Source organism: Oncorhynchus nerka, linkage group LG1 (genome assembly GCF_034236695.1).
Source record: "Oncorhynchus nerka isolate Pitt River linkage group LG1, Oner_Uvic_2.0, whole genome shotgun sequence".
NCBI classification, from domain to species: Eukaryota; Metazoa; Chordata; class Actinopteri; order Salmoniformes; family Salmonidae; genus Oncorhynchus; species Oncorhynchus nerka.
Genome location: NC_088396.1, coordinates 34886874 through 34892873, shown reverse-complemented (window position 1 = coordinate 34892873; position 6000 = coordinate 34886874).

Below are 6000 nucleotides of genomic sequence, written 5' to 3'. Positions count from 1 at the left end.
GAGGTTCAGCTTGAGGTGATGATCCGTCATCCACACTGATATGTCTGCCAGACATGCAGAGATGCGATTCGCCACCTGGTCGTCAGAAGGGGGAAAGGAGAAGATTAATTGTGTGTCGTCTGCATAGCAATGATAGGAGAGACCATGTGAGGTTATGACAGAGCCAAGTGACTTGGTGTATAGCGAGAATAGGAGAGGGCCTAGAACAGAGCCCTGGGGACACCAGTGGTGAGAGCGCGTGGTGAGGAGACGGATTCTCGCCACGCCACCTGGTAGGAGCGACCTGTCAGGTAGGACGCAATCAAGCGTGGGCCGCGCCGGAGATGCCCAACTCGGAGAGGGTGGAGAGGAGGATCTGATGGTTCACAGTATCGAAGGCAGCCGATAGGTCTAGAAGGATGAGAGCAGAGGAGAGAGAGTTAGCTTTAGCAGTGCGGAGCGCCTCCGTGATACAGAGAAGAGCAGTCTCAGTTGAATGACTAGTCTTGAAACCTGACTGATTTGGATCAAGAAGGTCATTCTGAGAGAGATAGCGGAGAGCTGGCCAAGGACGGCACGTTCAAGAGTTTTGGAGAGAAAAGAAAGAAGGGATACTGGTCTGTAGTTGTTGACATCGGAGGGATCGAGTGTAGGTTTTTTCAGAAGGGGTGCAACTCTCGCTCTCTTGAAGACGGGAGGGACGTAGCCAGCGGTCAGGGATGAGTTGATGAGCGAGGTGAGGTAAGGGAGAAGGTCACCGGAGATGGTCTGGAGAAGAGAGGAGGGGATAGGGTCAAGCGGGCAGGTTGTTGGGCGGCCGGCCGTCACAAGACGTGAGATGTCATCTGGAGAGAGAGGGAGAAAGAGGTCAGAGCACAGGGTAGGGCAGTGTGAGCAGAACCAGCGGTGTCGTTTGACTTAGCAAACGAGGATCGGATGTCGTCGACCTTCTTTTCAAAATGGTTGACGAAGTCATCTGCAGAGAGAGAGGAGGGGGGGGGGGAGGAGGATTCAAGAGGGAGGAGAAGGTGGCAAAGAGCTTCCTAGGGTTAGAGGCAGATGCTTGGAATTTAGAGTGGTAGAAAGTGGCTTTAGCAGCAGAGACAGAGGAGGAAAATGTAGAGAGGAGGGAGTGAAAGGATGCCAGGTCTGCAGGGAGGCGAGTTTTCCTCCATTTCCGCTCGGCTGCCCGGAGCCCTGTTCTGTGAGCTCGCAATGAGTCGTCGAGCCACGGAGCGGGAGGGGAGGACCGAGCCGGCCTGGAGGATAGGGGACATAGAGAGTCAAAGGATGCAGAAAGGGAGGAGAGGAGGGTTGAGGAGGCAGAATCAGGAGATAGGTTGGAGAAGGTTTGAGCAGAGGGAAGAGATGATAGGATGGAAGAGGAGAGAGTAGCGGGGAGAGAGAGCGAAGGTTGGGACGGCGCGATACCATCCGAGTAGGGGCAGTGTGGGAAGTGTTGGATGAGAGCGAGAGGGAAAAGGATACAAGGTAGTGGTCGGAGACTTGGAGGGAGTTGCAGTGAGGTTAGTGGAGGAACAGCATCTAGTAAAGATGAGGTCGAGCGTATTGCCTGCCTTGTGAGTAGGGGGAAGGTGAGAGGGTGAGGTCAAAAGAGGAGAGGAGTGGAAAGAAGGAGGCAGAGAGGAATGAGTCAAAGGTAGACGTGGGGAGGTTAAAGTCGCCCAGAACTGTGAGAGGTGAGCCGTCCTCAGGAAAGGAGCTTATCAAGGCATCAAGCTCATTGATGAACTCTCCGAGGGAACCTGGAGGGCGATAAATGATAAGGATGTTAAGCTTGAAAGGGCTGGTAACTGTGACAGCATGGAATTCAAAGGAGGCGATAGACAGATGGGTAAGGGGAGAAAGAGAGAATGACCACTTGGGAGAGATGAGGATCCCGGTGCCACCACCCCGCTGACCAGAAGCTCTCGGGGTGTGCGAGAGCACGTGGGCGGACGAAGAGAGAGCAGTAGGAGTAGCGGTGTTGTCTGTGGTGATCCATGTTTCCGTCAGAGCCAAGAAGTCGAGGGACTGGAGGGAGACATAGGCTGAGATGAACTCTGCCTTGTTGGCCGCAGATCGGCAGTTCCAGAGGCTCCCGGAGACCTGGAACTCCACGTGGGTCGTGCGCGCTGGGACCACCAGATTAGGGTGGCTGCGGCCATGCGGTGTGGAGCGTTTGTATGGTCTGTGCAGAGAGGAGAGAACAGGGATAGACAGACACATAGTTGACAGGCTAGAGAAGAGGCTACGCTAATGCAGAGGAGATTGGAATGACAAGTGGACTACACGTCTCGAATGTTCAGAAAGTTAAGCTTACGTAGCAAGAATCTAATTGACTAAAATGATTAAAATGATAGAGTACTGCTGGGGTAGGCTAGCTGCGTTGTTGACACTACCCTAATCAAGTCGTACCGTTGAGTGTGAAGTTTCTACAATGCTGCTTATCGGGAGCTAGCTGGCTAGCTAGCAGTGTTGGTTACGTTACGTTGCGTAGGAGAACGACAATAGCTGGCTAGCTAACCTAGAAAATCGCTCTAGACTACACAATTATCTTTGAAACAAAGACGGCTATGTAGCTAGCTATGTAGCTAGCTACGATCAAACAAATCACACCGTTGGGACTGTAATGAAATGAAGTGAAAAGTGATACTACCTGTGGAGCGACGCGGAATGCGACCGAATGCGAAAGTTCTATTCAGTAGACGTTGGCTGGCTATTGGCTAGCTAGGAGTGTCTCCTACGTTAAGGACGACAAAATAGCTGGCTAGCTAACCTCGGTGAATTAAGATAATCACTCTAAGACTACACACTCTAAACTACACAATTATCTTGGATACGAAGACAGCAAAGACAACTATGTAGCTATCTAATACTACACTAATCAAGTCGTTCGGTTGAGTGTGATAGTTACTACAGTGCTACGGTAGCCGGTGAACGTATGCTAGCTGCTAGGCAGATAGGAGGGCGACGAAATACAATAATAACGCAATTATCACTCTAAGACTCCACACTCTAAGCTACACAATTATCTTGGATACGAAGACAGCAAAGACAACTATGTAGCTAGCTATGTAGCTAGCTAACACTACACTAATCAAGACGTTCAGTTGAGTGTGATGGTACTACAGTGCTACGGTAGACGGTGAACGTGTTGGACAGATAGGAGACGACGAAATACGATAATTACGCAATTATCTTTGATACAACGACGACTATGTAGCTAGCTAAGAGGAAATTGCTAAGATTAGACAAATCAGACCGTTGTACTATAATGAAATGTAATGAAATGTAATGAAAAAGTTATACAACCTGCAGACCGATGCGCGGATGCGACCAGATCGCTCCAACCCGGAAGCGAGAGAGTGATCAAGACCTTTTCACTTTTAATGAAACAGAAGTCTATCTGTGGTCCGTTGGAACTCTCTCAGGGGCCTACTTTGTGTGTGTGTGTGTGTGTGTGTGTGTGTGTGTGTGTGTGTGTGTGTGTGTGTGTGTGTGTGTGTGTGTGTGTGTTTGTTTCTTTAAAAGCTGGGCAGTATTTATGCATTTCATTTACTTCTGAGTATTTTGTCATTTGTATTACACTGAGCTGAACTACACTAAAATGTATTTTGAAACAAGATACTTTCGAGAGCTGTATTTTGTATGTTCTAAATACTTTCTATACAATTTTTTATAGCGGTTCCCCATTTTGTGGCCCTCTTTCCCCCTGCATTGGTATCAGAAGTCTAATAATGTGTGATAAGAGCGTCTGCTAAAGGAACTAAATATACATGTCAAAATAGACAATTGCAAAGCATGCAGAGCATTATTCTAACAACCTTCGCCCCGAAACAAGGTTTTGTCTAGAAGGGATACAACTTTTGTCAAAATGTTTTTTTTTTGTAGGACGTTTAGGAGAATTTAAGCAGCAGGTTAGGATAATTAGGTTAAGCTATATCCCATCTAGACATGACCCTGAAACAAAGCCAATAATAATACCCAGTGTACTTTGCAGTTCATTTTGGTATGTTCATTTTCACCTATACGGTACATTGGTCATTTAGCTGACACTCTTATACAGATTGATTTACAGTCAGTGCTACAACTAAGGTAGTTAAACATTGACTCTCAGGTATAGATGCATCAAACACAATGCACAGTTACTTTTTTTTTATACATCAAGGTGTCTTGATTAAACAGCTAAATGATCCTAGGTATGACTTTCCTAAAACAATTCCATATAGCTTGGCTTAGACTGTAGAGGTCACTGGCCTACACATAATACCCCATAATGTCAAAGTGGAATTGTGTTTTTAGAACATTTTACAAATGTCTTCAAAATGAAAATCTGAAATGTCTTAAGCCACTAAGTATTCAACCACTTTGTTATGGCAAACTTAAATGCTTAACAAGTCACATAATAAGTTGCATGGACTCACTCTGTGTGCAATAATAGTGATTTTTGACTACCTCATCTCTGTACCCCACAGATACAGATAATTGTATCGTCCCTCAGTCGAGCAGTGAATTTGACACAGATTCAACCACAAAGACAAGGGCGGTTTACCCTCACAAAGAAGGGCATTGAATAACCCTTTGAGCATGGTGAAGTTATTAATTACACTTTGGATGGTGTATCAATACACTCAGTTACTACAAAGATAAATGCGTCCTTCATAACTCAGTTGCCTCAGAGGAAGGAAACAGCTCAGGGATTTCACCATGGCCAATGGTGAGTTTAAAACATTTACAGAGATTAGTGGCTGTGATAGGAGAAAACTGAGGGATCAATAACTTTGTAGTTACTCCACAATACTAACCTAAATAACAGAGTGAAAAGAAGGAAGTCTGTAGAGAATAAAAATATTCCAAAACCTGCATTCTGTTTGCAATAAGGGACTAAAGTAAAACATACCAAAAAATTGCAAAGAAATGAACTCCCTGCCCAGAATACAAAGCGTTATGTTTGGGGCAATTCCAACACAACACATCACTTCGGGGCAAATCCAACACGACTATCACTCTTCATACCACAAGAATGTTGGTGGCAGCATCATGTTATGGGTATGCTTGTCATCCGCAAGGACTAGGGAGTTTTTTTGTGGGGGATCAAAATAAATGGAATAGAGCTAACCACAGGCAAAATAGAGGACAATCTGGTTCAGTCTGCTTTCCAGCAGACACTGCGAGGCAAATTCACCTTTCAGCAGGACAATAACCTAAAACACAAGGCCAAATATACACTGGAGTTGCTTACCAAGACAACATTGAAGGTTCCTGAGTGGCCTAGTTACAGTTTTCACTTAAATCGGCTTGAAAACCTATGGCTGTCTAGCAATACTCAACAAGCAACTTGACAGCTTGAAGAATTGTTTTGTACAATCCAGGTGTGCAAAGCCCTTAGAGACTTACCCAGTAAGACTCACAGCTGCAAACACTGCCAACGGTGATTCTAACATGTATTGACTACTTATATAATCAATGTGTTTTAGTTTTCATACATTTTTTACAAAATCTTTGACATTTTTGTGTAGATCTTTGACCAAAAAATTACAATTAAACCCATTTGAATTCCCCTTTGTAACACAACAAAATGTGGAATAAGCCAAGGGGTGTGAATACTTTCTGAGGTTACTTTATGTATTACAATGAACTATCACTGTCAATGGTCATACAAATTATATGAGAGCATTTCTATGCAAGTTATTCTCCAATAAAAACAGTTCTGCTGTTACGCAGGCTCTAAAAATGCTATCATTGAAAGCATAAACATTTACCATGGTAAATGCATACATTGACTACAAACAAACATGGTAGGGTAGTAGTCTGCATAAATGAATCTACTGAAAATATTCAAGTAGCCCGATCAAAAGAGATAAATGAAGAGTGAAAAGCGGTCTTTAAATTAAGCACATTTTTACTCCTGAACTTATTTAGACTTAACGGGTTGAAAACTTATTGACTCAAGACATTCCAGCTTTTAATTTTGTATTCATTTGTAAAAATGTCTAAAAACACAATTCTACTTTGACA